Raw genomic sequence first — 15,465 nt, 5'->3', positions numbered from 1 at the left:
AGGAGCAAGCAGAGAAGCAACACCTCTGAGAAGTCAAAGTCCTCTGGACTCTCTCTAGTCCAAAAAATATAGCAAAAACACCTGGAAAAAATGTTCTAAATGATTTACAGTCCAAGACCACCAAATTCTCTCCTGCTGTTTCACATACTCATTAACACAACTAAATTTCTGGCAGATTTTTTGTTTCTACAATGGATAAGGTAATTTAGAGAACATTAATTTAAACTAAATTAGGTGATTCCAGTCACAATGGAGTATTAACTCTCCACAGGGCCTTAGAGGAGAAAAATGTGTGCCACTCTTAACCTTAAGTTTTTAAAACTACTGTCCAATGTGGGGCTACACTGAGAGAAAGTTTATATTAAATTAAATTCAAAATTAAGTTCAAGTACTGAGTGGTCACAGGACACCAAAAGCTAACATACTAATTGGACAGCACAGACAGAACAGCCTCATTACCTCAGATAATTCTACTGGACATCACTGTAGAGTTCACCTCACTTCTCACCAACTTTCATCATAAAAGCAGTTGCCACATTTTGTTGGAAAGTTAGCTATAACGAAATCTCACTGAGAGGCAAAGCAAACCTTTTCAAGATGCGTACGTAAAAGAAGAAATCACTTTCTGAATTCTTGGTAAATATTTCAATAAAAACAATTTACTTCATAAGCAAAAAACACAACAACATCCAATCAGTCAAATAACATTCTATTCTTTAGAATAGGAAACTGCTGTTTTATCCCTCAATCTAAAAACACTGTACACCAGCTAAAACAGAATAGATTTTTTAAAAATCTAAAATTAGGCCTGCTTCATCCTCTCACTTCTAGAAATGGTAATTTCTAATCCAAGTTCTTTACCTCAAATCATTTTATTATGTACAACTTTACATTTACAGTGATTTTTGAACTACTTTAAAATCATTAGAAATTACTGGCTTTTTTCCAGACATCTTTAATAGTTAAGTCTATACACTCTGTTAAGAGACACGAAAATGAAAGGAGACAGTAAGTGACCACTCCCTTCTTGGCTCACCCTTCCTCACTCCTCCAAGGAGATCTAGAAAAGGCAGCTTGTTCCTTAGATTCACACATGTTGGGAAGGAAGCTGGGCAGAACTAAAACAGAGGCTAAAAGGAGGTGAGAGCCCAGCCCCGCCCACCTCCATCAGCAGGGAGTTCAGAGACAGCCAGCACTCATCTCCTAGTTTCACAGGGTGGGGAACAACGCCTGGGTGAGAAGGGGCTGCTGGCCCACAGTGGAAGCAAAGGCATCTCACAAGAAGTGGCTTTCTAACCAAGACCTGAAAGGAGGGGCTGGCCCTGGGCAGGACCTCCAAGGAGAGTGTCCACGGGGCATGGGCGGGGGACGTACAAAGGTCAGGAAGTGAGCCTGGCCTGTTGCCTGGACAGAGGGACCCACTGTGCTCCGACCCTGGGATCAAGAGGAAAAGTGGGGGATGATGAAGTCTGAGAGTAGCAGGGATCAGGTCTAATCTGGCAGCTTTCAAGTAATGTGGTCAGTGTTGTAAAACAGCAGGCAATATATTTCAAGAGCTGTAAAACGTTCATACTCTTTAACCCAGTAACCTCACTCCAGGAAATACAGCCTAAGAAACCAATTCACTAAATAAACAACATTAAAAGCATAAAAAGGATCACAGTAGACTCCTAGGGGAAAAAAATAAATTACGGAGATAGACACAGTCACTACACTGTACTGTGGAGAAACAGAAAAAGCTTCAGGTAAAGTATTAAACAAAAGCATTTCAGAATACAATATCGTGTATACACAACTATATAAAACTTCATTCGTGGTAAAAGGCTGCAAAGAAAAAGGCAAAGGCCAACATAGTTGTAATCAGGGTGGTTGAATTATGCTTTAAAAATTCCTTTTTAAAAGAAAAAAAACCTAACAAAAAGCTGAGGAAGTACTATTATAAACTATACCTACACTCTGGTCATCTCTCTGTTACAGCACTCCAGACAAACTACTGTTCTTTTACATGTATGTCTCTCCAAGAGGACAAGGGGCACAGCTTACGCATCTTTGTATCAAGGGTCTAGCTTGGTGCTGGCAGCCAGCAAGCACCAAAAAAAATTAAAAGCTGCCCCAGTTTTGGTGTTGCATTTGATGGTTCCCCAAAGAGTCCTTAAATTAGCAAATAAAACTAGTAAGATACAGTCTATTCAGTACAGGCCAATATCCAGTAGAACCTTATAAAACAAAGGTGGTAGCCGGGCACAGTGGCTCACACCTGTAATCCCAGCACTTTGGGAGGCCAAGGTGGGTGGATCACCTGAGGTCAGGAGTTCGAGACTAGCCTGGCCAAGATGGTGAAACCCCGACTCTACTCACACCAGGTGTGGTGGCTGGCGCCTATAATCCCAGCTACTCAGGAGGCTGAGGCAGAAGAATCTCATGAACCTGAGAGGTGGAGGTTGCAATGAGTCAAGATCACACCACTGCACTCCAGCCTGGGCAACAAGAGTGAAACTCCGTCTCAAAAAAAAGAAACAAAAAACCAAAAAAACAAAGGTGGCATGTGGGGCTTTTCACAATTACCTCCTTCCTCCACCCATGACAGAATCACCTATTTGCTCAGAACACTTGATTTTAGATTGGCATTAAAAAGCAAAGTGATTGAACTATTAATAATTCAGTACAACTCTAATTTGCAAATGATTAACAATACCATAATCCTTCCCAAAACCAGACAGAGCATTAAACAAACATCTAACTGCTAGAATTTGTGTCCTAAAACAAAAAATAAAGGACCACACCCATGAACACAGCTTCACACCTGCAGCAAAGGTAGGACCTCTCCCAAGCTGGCCTCAGCCCATCTTTCCTTTCTCAAGTCTCCTGAGTAAAGAGGGTGGGGGGGCAGGAGGGGGGCGTAAATCAGAGTCCATGCTCCAGCTCTGCCCCAGATACCCAACCTGCCAGGACAACCTCCCCAAAAACCAATGTAAAATCTCACAGATCTCTATATTCCTTCAACTTCTAAAATTCTAGAACTCTTCCCTCTCATTAAAATTAATTGTGCTTTCATCTGAGGAAGTGCAACCTGGCATTAAAAACCACAAGAGTAACAGAGAGGATGTCCTTTTCCATGGGTGAATAATGGAAGTATGGAAGTGTAGTTCCGCAGTTACTCAATGGGGGAAATGCGGGGGGAGGGGCGCGGTGGTGACAGCAGATCTGGCAAAGAAAATCAGAAAAAACTCTGAATGAAAGAGTTAAAAGTCAATTGCCTAGGGGTGGTAGGAACAAGATGACTCTGCATTTGTCAAAACTCATTCAATTGTACAACACACAGAATAAACTTTAATGTATGCAAATGAAAAAACAAATCAACCAGGGTGTCAGGGGATGCCAGGGTAGAATGCAGACTGACAAATGTATACAATTGTATTATAAAATGTATGAAATAGCCTCACTGAAACTGCTTGAGTACCTGGGAACCAGTGTACTCCACTTGTTTAAGCAGGCCTCCCAGAATCTGCATTAACAATTCTGAAATGACTTTGCAGGAACACTAGGGTTAAAGCAAATGCTATATGAGCCAGGTCCTCACTGTCAGAGAAACTACAAATAATCTGCAAAAGGAGAAGGCTAGAATGAACCTCATGGTGCTGGATTAGCCATGAGACATCAGTGAGAACTGGTATTCAGGCGAAAATGCACACATAGGTGGGTACAGAAACAATGGAAGATCTGGTGTCCACATAGATCTCCTCACAGGGGCCCCCAAGCAGCAGGAGCACCTGAAGCTGTCAGTTATGAGGGCCCAGACACAGAGACACCCCAGCAGCAGGACCACACCAGCACCCAGACCAAGGTTTCCAGGCACCTTCTCCATGACAAAGAACCAGGGCTTCTCTTTGGAGACAGCTGACACTGGAGCAGGAAAACACAAGGTGCACCGAAAGCATCTCGTAGGTCCAGAAAGCAAGGAAGCACTCCCAAAACAAAAGGATGGCATGTGTCACACGGGCCAACCCAAGAGAGCTCCCACAGCCAGAGCCAGGACAATGTGAGCAAGGATAAGGCAGAGCTGGATATAACCCCAAGTGAATTGATTATGACCCTAGAAAGAGGACAGGAGCCCATAATGATAAAAATAAATGATTAAATAAATGAAGGGAGAAGAGACACATTTTCCCTACAGAAAAATTCAAATAATACCATATAGTTTTCTCCCCAACAGGTAGAGTTTAACCCTCTCCCCTTTGAATGTGGGCTGGACTTAATTACTGCTTCCAAAGAATGAGGATGTTACAAATGAGCGAAAGGAAAACTGGTCACTACAGAGCAAACACCTGCAGACAGCTCCTTACCCAAACAACCAAGGTTGGCATTGTCCAGTGCTAAGCCAAGTCAATGCCATGTGCCATGTGGGTGCTGAGAAGTGCCCTACACCTCTGGGCTAGTCTTCTCCCAAACACACAGCCATAATTTAATATAGAGAAAGCATCAGACAAACCCAAATTGGAGACATTCTATAAAACACCTGATTAGTACTCCTCAAAAGTGTCAAGATCACCAAAGACAAACAGAAGCTGTCCCAGAAGACAGGGGATGGAGGATACCAGAGGTCCTGACCAGAGTCCCGGAACAGAAGAGGACACTGCTGGGAAACAGATGGCATCCAAATGAAGTCCATAATGAAGTTCACAGTAGTCTACCGAGGCTAGTTTCTTGGTTTAGATCACTGTGCCAGCTAGCAGGAAGTGAACATTCCCTGGAAGCTGAGTGAAGGATATTGGGGAAGTCTCTACTACCTTTGCAAATTCTCTATAAAATTATTCCAAATAAGTTCATTTTTCTAAAAAAAAAAAGTCAATATTCTAGAAGACAAGACATCAGCTGAAAGACTATTTCAAACCACTTTATTAGATGAACAAAGTATAACAGACACGGGAAAAATAAATCCTGGCCTAAATGCAAGTTTCAAAAAGCCTATTATATAAAAACAGAAAACTTCCCACAGATAGTCCAGTTGAAAGAAACAGGAAAATCTACAGAGTATGGAATTTGGTTACCAATTAATTTATGAGTGAATAAATGCAGTCAAACTACTAAGAATATTCGTAAGAGGCCCAATATACAATTCCTTAAGATTTAAATCATGGAAAGTCTGGTGAAAAATCTGGTCAAGGATATGAGCAGGGGTAAAAAGATGATACAATGCAACGTTCGGGTGGGAATGGAAAAAAGATTCCGGGTGGCATCAAAATAACTTACGAGGCAGTTATTTAATTAAGAATAAACATTAAGTACCAGGCTGAAGCTTTGGGGATTCAGGGTCTGACAGACTTGAGCTCCCATGCTGTTCATCTGGTCTTCTGAAGCGCCTTCCTGTTTTCCCTTTTCCTGCACTAAGCTACTCTCTCACTCTTACGTATCTGCTTCTTCTCTTCCCTGGCCTTCCAACACCTGGCTTGGACTGGGCATAATATAATGAAATGTGTACTTCCAGTTCTTAATGTTAATTTCGGAAGTGAGTTAAAACTATTAAACACAATGTTGAAATTATTTCATTTTGAACCCCCTCGAAGAACAAAATGACGTAAAAAATTAAGCCCTGAAAACACTTACTTACAGGTAGCCCTTGAAAGGGGGTAAAGTCACTCACCGGAGGTAAATCAGACTTCGAACTATGAGCTGCCTCCTTACTGAAAGTCCCAGGCTAGTAGCCACTGAAAGTATCTGCCATTTCAAAAGCACCAGGCCTTGATTAATTTTTGTCAGGGCTACCATTTCCACTCTATCAAAATGCCAGCTTTGAGATCAAGGAAGTGAAACTCTCAAATTCCTTCTGTAAACAACCCCGAGGAGCATTCTGCTTCTCATCGCTTGTGAAGTGATGAGGGGGCCAGTGTCCAATAGAACACTCTAACCTGGGGCAGCCAGCATGGGAAGCACAACACTTCCCAGCTTCTTCCTCCCTGTCTACCCCTCCCCAAGAAATGCGGCAGGTGTTATTAGTGTTAAGAAGTTTAAGAAGTGGCAAAAGGGCCCATTTCTGGTCTCAAGAAAGTACTCTGTACTTCATTTAAGATGATGATTTTATGCCACTCTAAATTTACCAAATATTCCTAGGTAAATCTTTTTATCTCATTAGATTTACATTTCATCATTAAAAAGGCAGATATATCAAAACTTAGGACTTTTACTAAGAATAATGACTAAAAAACTCCCAAGCTTACTTGGCAAGTATAATTGTTTATTAATTCTGAAACACAGCTACGGGACGACCCCATAAGAAAAAAAACTTAACACTGTTACTTACTCCTAGTCTCCAGTGAAGAAACACTTCTACAATGAGGTTTGTGTCTCTGGCACCAGCTGGGTGAACTCCACTGCCTACTTTAACACTTTCTGTACTTCCATTTCTTCATCTGTAAGAATAATGGTATTCCTCTATCTCATAGGGTAGCTGCGATGATTAAACATACTACATGTAAACAGCTCAGAAGCATTCACAAATAATAAGCACTTGACAAATGTCAGTTCCTATGTACTTTTAGGGAAGCTGCGTAAAAAGGTTTCTTTATGCTTTTCACACAGGACCTGAAATGCTATGGGTTCTCATACATAGATTTTCTGACACTAGGAAAACACCGTTAACCTGGTTTTTCTTCAGAATAATTTTACACCAGTTCAGGGAACAACGTGACACATCCTCCAGCCCGCTATCTGATTCAGAAGATATAAAACAACCTGATCATAAGAGCGTATAGGTCCACCTAAATTATTTTGTTTTAAAAAACAACTACCACAAAGGCAGTTTGGGGCCTCTTCCCAATGGGCAGTCCATAGCTCTGAGGTGGGAAAAACTAACGCTGAAGCTTCTGCTCCCTACTCTAGTCCAACTAAAGAATGAGAACATTTAAAAAAAGTCAACTCCAATTTGGTGGCAGAGTTTTGTTGCTGTTTGAAGGGCAATTTAAATGTTATGACACATAGCAGCAATGCCTCTAAAAAGAACTCTCTCTTCAGGTAAGGTGAAATCATAGCTGAATAAGCTTATCTTACACATCTTGTTTAGAATAAATGAGAATTGGGTACGGCGATCTTAAAAACAAGGAAAACATTTATTAAAATAAGGGAGTGGGACATGAAAAGATGCTCAGCTTCACTCATTATTACAGAAATATAAATCAAAACCACAATGAGACATGTATACTTCACACCCATTAGGATGGCTACTATTTTTAAAAAAAGAAAATACGTGTCAACAAGAATATGTGGAGAAAAATATATCCCTTGTGCATTGCTGGTGGGAATGTAAAACGGTGTGGCCTCTTGGGAAATAGTATGGTGATTCCTCAAAAAACTTAATACAGAACTACCCTATGATACAGCAATTACACTTCTAGGTTGAAAGAATGGGTCCGAAGAGATGTCAGTACACTCATGTTCACGGCAGCACCATTCACAATGACAGAAAGGATGAAACCCAAGTGTCTATCCACTGATGAATGGATAAACAAAATGTGGTCTACCCAATACAACAGAATGTTACTGAGCCTTCAGGAGGAAATTCTGACACGTTACAACACGTATGAACCTTGAAGACATTGTGTTAAATGCAATAAACCAGACACAAAATTACAAACACTGTACGATCTCATTATATGACGTTCATAGAGTACACAACTTCAGAGACAGAGGGTAGAATGGTGGTTACCAGGAGCTGGGGCACGGAAGGACTGGGGAGTTACAGTTTAGTGGGTATATAGTTTCAGTTTGGGATGAGGAAAAAGTTCTAGGGATGGATGGTGGTGGTGGTGGTGGTTAAACAACAATGTGAATATACTTAATGCCAATCTCAGTACTTTGGGAGGCCGAGGGTGGTAGGTCACTTGAGGTCAGGAGTTCAAGACCAGCCTGGCCAAGATGGTGACACCCTGTCTCTACTAAAAATACAAAAATTAGCCGAGTGTGGTGGCAGGCGCACACTGTAATCCCAGCTACTCAGGAGGCTGAGGCAGGAGAATTGCTTGCATTTGGGAGGCAGAGGTTGCAGTGGGCTGAGATCACACCACCACGCTCCAGCCTTGGTGACAGAGTGAGACTCCATCTCAAAAAAAAAATATATATATATATATACACATATACACTTAATGCCACTGAACTATACATTTAAAAATGGTTAAGTTGGTAAATTTTATGTTACGCGTATTTTACCACAATTTTAATTAACAATAATAATAAAAAGAAGGGTATCTCCTTGTCTTCTCAGAAGGCCTAGGTGCTTGGCTCCAAAATTAACTTCCTACTTATAAAAAGGGAGAGTTTTCCTTTTCCTTTGACTAACGACAAATAGCATGTATGTAATAGTTTGTATCTGCCAGGCTGTATCAAAGGGGGGTGATACTTCTTTTTTGCTTTTGCAATCTCTTTTGCACACACTGCTTGTGATGTGATCACAGTCTGGTTCAATGGTTATTCAATAACACAGGTTAGGTGTCCTTTACTGAAACACTTAAGATCAGAAGTGTTTTGGATTTCAGGCTTTTTCAGGTTTTGGAATATTTGTTATTATGCTTACCAGTTCAACATTCTAAATTCAAAAATCAAAAATCAAAAATGCTCCGGTGAGCATTTCCTTTGTGCATCATGCTGGTGCTCAAAAAGTTTTGGATTTTGGAGCATTTCAGATTTGGGATGCTCGAATTGTAAAACTGTTTGATTTTTCCCTCTAAAAATATTAACAATAATAATAACAATAAAGGAGTGGATGTCATGAAAGAAATGCAAATTAAACTTTACAAACTTTAAAAATAAAAAAATAAAATGATAAAAGGAGGAGACACCCACATAATTTGTATTCATAATCTATTTAGCCTATTCTAGTAATCTAATGACTCAGCTAAATCCTAGTAACATCATTCTTATTAAAATATCATTCCAAAATATAAAACATAAAATTTCAATTTTCATAATTTAGGAAAAAGAACCTCAGGTTGATACTATTTATTTCAAGATAGTAACACTTGCAAACTCTTCATAGGTCCAGGAAATTAAAACATCTCATCCATGGAGCCCAGTGACCCCCTCCAACAGTCTGGGCTGGCTTGTTACTACTGTTCATAAATATGCTCCAGCTCAGAGGATGAACGATGCACTTCAGACCTGTCAAGTCAACCCTCCAGCAATAAACCCTCTAGTATACTTCCCTGCACTAACCAGTAAAACACCAACATGGTAAATTCATCCTTTCAAGAAAGTTAATTGATTCTAGAGACAACTGAGAAAGGCCAAATGACTGGAGCACAAAAGTACTGTTTCTAAATCACGGATTCTAAACTCTATAATGCAGACTGACCATCGCCTCTGCAAATATTGCAGTGGGTCAAGTTCAACTCTACACTTTTCCCTAAGATGCCTAGAAACAATGTGTGATAAAGCCAGGTATAACAAGAGGAAAGGTGGCTAAATGCAGCCCATTTCCCTAAGCAGTCACCCCTTTTATGCCCTCAACACATCTCCTAAGTTAAGAAGCATAAAAGGCTTATTCAAAGATAAAAGCTCTGCACCAGGTGGCCAAGCTGACACCAGTGATTTTGGAATTAACTCTATGGGGACTTTAAAACTTCTGCTTCCTACCATCTTTCTGTCATCACACTTCCTTGCCTGTAACTAGTGATTCATATCCATTTATCAAATATTTTCTGAACATGTACTACACACCAAGTACCATTCCAAGAGCTGGATAACAGGCAAGGTCTTCATCAGATTTACTTCTAGAGAAAACATAAAAATAAGCAAAAATGGGGACAGGCGCAGTGGCTCACACCTTTAATCCCAGCACTTTGGGAGGCCAAGGCAGGTGGGTCACGAGGTCAGGAGTTTGAGACCAGCCTGGCCAACATAGTGAAACCCCATGTCTACTAAAAATAGAAAAATTAGCTGGGCATGGCGTGTAATCCCAGCTACTTAGGAGGCTGAGGCAGAAGAATTGCTTGAACCCAAGAGGTAGAGGTTGCAGTCAGTCAAGATCGTGTCACTGCACTCCAGGTTGGGCAACAGAGTGAGACTTTGAATTTAAAAAAAAAAAAAAGCAAAAATGAAATAAATGGTGAACTATATGGAGACATTTAGAGAATTTAAGAATATTTTTATCTGAACTGTGATTCATTTAAATGCCTGGTTTATTTAGAAAATTGTGCCTATAAATCTACTGGAAAGTAGTCTAATTTTTCAAATCCTAAAATCTCTCTTCTGCATATTACGCGATATTTGACATTTATTCCTACAGTGTAGTGCTTATTAAGGTTGCAATGTGTAATATGTGTTAATTAGTTTCTTCCTATTCATATAAATCTCAGAAAACTAAAATGAAGAACAATGTCGATCTAAATATGTTAGACATAGGAGAAAGTATACTTGTGTATATTTTGATTCAGAAAATTAAGTTGTGGTTTTGATTACTTTCTTCCTGGTATACTTGGACATCTCTATTGCAAACATTTATATGACTTTACAAAGGATAAAGCTTAGAATTTTTTGATTTGCTCATACCAAAATTTCCTTACCTTGGCACTACTGGTATTTTGGGCCAGATTATTCTTTGCTATGGGGGCTGTTCTGTGCACTGTAGAATGTTTGGCAGCATCCTTGGCCTCCACCCAATAGATGCCTTCAGTTAACATCCTCCCCCAGCTGTGACAACCAAAAATGCCTCCAGGCACTGCCAAATGTCCCCTGCCAAATGTCTCAACTGTTAACCCTACTTGAGAGCCACTCACAGGTCTTCACTGAGTAAACATATTGTTCTACAGTATCAAAGAAAGTTCCAAACAAGAAAAAAAGGATTTAAATAAACCTCTTCAACCCAGAGGCTATAGGTTCCCTAACGGTTTCCTTCCTTTCCTATTCTGTTCACTCCTCCAGGCCTGGGCATTAACAGGCACTCAAGCGTTTGCTGAAAGGAGAATTAATCACCATTGGGAACCAGTCAGAAAAGACTGTATGAGAAATTTAAGATTAAAAAAAAAAAAACAAATCTTAAGTAATGGCCATTGATCCAGATTTTGAAATAATTTGTCTGGCTATATAATGGAACGCAGCAAATATTCTGATTAGAGTTGAGTGCCTATGGTAAGCATAAGGGGGTACAAGAGGAGTAAACACACAGTCCCCGGCCTCAAGGAGACTACGGGTGGCTGGGGAAGGTAAATATGCAGCTATGCAGGTGGGTGCAATACAACAGACTACAGAATGTCCACTGCACACACACTATGCTGTGTGTGTATTCCCGGCCCACTTTTTCAAATATCAAGAGATTCCATGAAGAAGGCTGGCATTTGACATGGGCTTTGAAGTATAAGTAAAACTTTGATGAGCAAAAGTAGGACACAGTACAGTAGTTAAACAAGAGGGAATGACATACGCAAAAGCTGGATATTTCTTGGGGACATAGTGAGCAGTTGGGTTGGGAACATTTAAAAAAGTACAGTAGAGGGATTGTGAAACATGAAGTAAGGTCAAATGAATTTGTTCAGGTCGCAGGAAGGTCTACAAGTCTGAACAAGGAATTTGGACTTAATGGTTTTGCTCAAGTCCCAACAGGAGAGTGACCTCCCTGAAGATGTGGCCGTCCACCCTGCCAAAGCTGTTGCTAGATTAGTTCCACTGGGGAGCGGGTGTGGGTGCAGAGGCCATTCTGACCGCTACCTACAGGAATACAAAAGTGTAACAACAAGGAACTGACCTATAGTATATGCCTTGCATTCTATATTTCATTCTATTTTATTCTCTGTCATTTTTAAATAATGGCAAACATCCAATAATTCGGTTTCACAACCCACCAAACAGTTTGCAAAGCATTTCTTAGAGCTTTTGGGTAAATATGGTGAATTCAAATGTTGGGGGTACCGGAAAAAAGGAAGAGTATAACAGTTAAGTAGGAGACTACTGAGCCAGAATGGGCCTGGTGTGTCATTATTCTAGGGACCGGGAGGATGGGACGCTGGAATAGCAAGCATGACTCTATGGTGGTAGAGGGTGTAACTCTGAAGTGTGTGATCATGAAGCTCAAGCTAGTTATAGCTAAAAAGGAAGCCAACAGAATGGGAAAAGAGAAATGGCAGAAGGCAAGCAGGGGACAGACGGTGGGAGTGGCAAGGGGCGACGGGGACACAGCGTTCAGAAGTGTTAAAGATGGGGTCACTTTTCTCACTAATTATATAGTCCAAGCTCTGGAGTATCTAAAGTGCAATTAGAAATTCACTCCAGTTGCAGAATCAGAATGCCAGATTAGAGACGTGAATAGTCAGTGTCTGTGTTGATGGGACACAGTATAAACAATATATAAGTATGTAAAACCAGGTGCTGAAGTCTTTGAGGACAGCGAGGCTGTGCCTTGGAAATGGTGAGATGTTGACTAAACTTGTGGTTAGCACTCACCTCAAAAGATGTAACACTGAGAAGTACATAATAAAGAATATACCATGGAAGTGGCCAAGAGGATTGTGGCATTAAGGAAACATCATATTGCAGTAACCCCAGGAAATGGAAGCATTGTGATCACTGGAAAAGGTTCAAGGAGGCAGACAGGAAGACACAGAGTGGTTTCTGATAGGTTTAATTTTAAAGTTAAAAAAAAAGAAGGAAGAGATTTCGATGACCATGATAATTGTTGATAAAGATCAGTGCTCAAATAAATTGTTGGCACAAGAGCTGAAGCTAACTTAGAACCAAGTTTTCCTTCACTTGGCATTTTTAAAATGGAATAATTTTAAATAAAATCTGGGTTTCTGGCTTTCTTGCAGAGTCTGAAGGTCTGGCAATGTTGACTCTACGGCCCTACGTGGCTTTTAAAATGTGCATACCTTTGGCTCTACTGTATGTATATACCATGTGTACACCATCTGTCGGGGTTGGATAAATTATGGAATACTATTTAGGGACTGAAAAGATTTAGAGCTCTAAGTATAGACATGGAAAGACTTCTTACAAATAAAAAAGCAAACTGCTGAATAACGTATAGCGTGATCACATTAATGTGAAAAAATAGAACTATATTATAATAATATGTATTATATAACTTATGACATAAAATATATGGCCTACACAGTCACTGTGGAAAACGTATGGCAATTCCTTAAAAAGAAAAACAGAGAATTACCATATGACCCAGCAATTCTACTTCTGAGCATATACCCAAAAGAACCGAAAGCAGGAACTCGAACAGCTCTCTGTATACCATGCTCATAAAAGCATTATTCAGTCTCCACAATAGTGAAAAAGTGGAAGCAACCCAAGCATCCACCAGTGGATGAATGGATAAACAAAATGTGGTACACATACACAGTGGAGTATTATTCAGCCTTAAAAGTTAAGGAAATTCTGACACAATCTACAACATGAATGAATCTTGAAGACACTATGCTATGTGAATTAAACTAGTGACAAAAGTAGTACAGTAAGAGAAATATATACAATGACTAGTTTGAGGTACAATATGGTCAGTTTTGAATCTTAAAAATCTTCCAGTCAATTAAAGGTCCTTAAGAATAAGATATACTGTCAGATCTACTGATGGACATTTTTCTTCTGAATAGAAACTTTTCTTCTGAGTAGAAGCTTGGCTATTCCTATCCTAACTAGAAAACATAGTAGAAGCGGTTAGCTATCATAATTGACCTGAGGGTGAATTGTAGGTAGGCACACCCACAAAGTATTCTTACACAAAGAAGCTGAACTTTGACTTTAGCACTCCACTTCCGTCTTGAGGTTACTAATGACTTGTCCCCAGATGTCACTTAATCACTAGATCCTGTTTTTTCGCATATAAAATGGGGTAACAAAGCACTCTGAGGATTAAATGAGATGGCATATGTGAGAAAGGACCTAGCAAGGACCTGGTCTGATACCATTCTCTCCCCCATCAAGTATACATGAAGAGAAATCATCTCTAAATACAAACATGTAATTATGCTAACCACGAACATTCTAAACCATAGTCTAACCTCACATTCTTCCACTGACTTAAAGCATGAACGCCATTTTATGTAAGAGCATTATTTAACAAAACTCCAATGGAAGCAAATTCAGAAGATCTGAAGGACTTCATTATAAACCCTTACACTGATACCACAAGTCATATAGCAGAAACATTTATGAAAGCTCCAGTGACCAAGATTTTAAAATAAACATAAGTCATTTACTGAAGTTTCAAAGGTTATAATGACCCAAAGCACACAACAGGAAACTGTCCAAGTAACTAGCTAAAACCAAGTTCAAATTAGGCTATTTCAGGACCTATCCAAAACTAGTCAATACACAGGCCAACGTATTATTACTATTTTCATTGTTCTGGCTCTCCTTCCACGTAGACCAACTTCTAATGGTTAAAGAAATACAATTACTACTACTGAACAAAAAATACAATTATTACTCTGTAAAAGAAATAAACTCTAAGTCAAAAAAGATTTCTCCTGGCCCGGCGCAGTGGCTCACACCTGTAATCCCAGCACTTTGGGAGGCCAAGGCGGGTGGATCACGAGGTCAGGAGCTCAAGACCAGCCTGGCCAAGATGGCGAAACCCTGTCTCTATCAAAAACACAAAAATTAGCCGGGCATGATGGCAGGCACGCCTGTAATCCCAGTTACTAGGTAGGCTGAGTCAGGAGAATCGCTTGAACCCAGGAGGTGGAGGTTGCAGTGAGCCAAGATCACGCCACTGCACTCCAGCCTGGGCAACACAGTGAGACTCCATCTCAAAAAAAAAAAAAAAAAAAAAAAGATTTCTCTAAGCAAGGGTAACAAGAAATTATGCCCCTCCGCCAATTTACGAAACACGAGAAAGCACCAGTAAGATGCTTAAAGTTTTCATAAATGTTTCATTTACCCAATATTATATATACTGAAGTGTTCATGTCAATTCCTTTGCCAGTGGTTTTTACTTAATCTTAAAAAAATTACCATACGATAAAATTAACACGTTTACTTTGGATGAATCATTCTGATTTTAATGTATGGTAGCATCACCACCATCAGAATACAGAACAGTTCCATCACTCCACAAAGCTCTCTCCTGCTTTCCCCTTAATGTGTACATCCTTCCTCTCCTCTACTCTCAGCACCACTGAATTGGTCCCCATCACTATAGTTTTATAATCATCCCTTTTGAACCTGGCTTCTTTCACTCAGTATAAAACCTTAATTAAAGATTCATGCAAGTTGTTACCTACACCTTCCTTACTATTGCTAAGCAGCATTCTATAGTATGGCTATACAGTAGTTTAACCATTCACTTATTAAAAGATATTTTGTTTCCACGTTTTGGCTATTATGATTTAAGCTGCTATGGACATTTGAGTACGAGTTTCTGCGCAAACAAAAGTCTTCATTAGAAAAATACCCAGGAGTGGAATTGCTGGATGGTATGATAAATGTATGCTTAACTTTATAAGAAACTGCCACTGTTTTCTGGGGTGGCGGTGC

At 39.9% G+C, this 15,465-nt stretch overlaps 1 protein-coding gene across 10 annotated transcripts in view; it reads right to left on the bottom strand.

Moving 5' to 3' along the window:
- Nucleotides 1–15,465, bottom strand: part of FAM120A (family with sequence similarity 120 member A) — a 114,922-nt gene that overhangs the window by 96,169 nt on the left and 3,288 nt on the right. The gene's annotated exons all lie outside the window — the stretch shown is intronic.

This window comes from Macaca fascicularis, chromosome 15 (genome assembly GCF_037993035.2).
Source record: "Macaca fascicularis isolate 582-1 chromosome 15, T2T-MFA8v1.1".
In the NCBI taxonomy this organism is placed as follows: Eukaryota; Metazoa; Chordata; class Mammalia; order Primates; family Cercopithecidae; genus Macaca; species Macaca fascicularis.
This window is presented reverse-complemented; position numbering and strand designations above follow the sequence as displayed.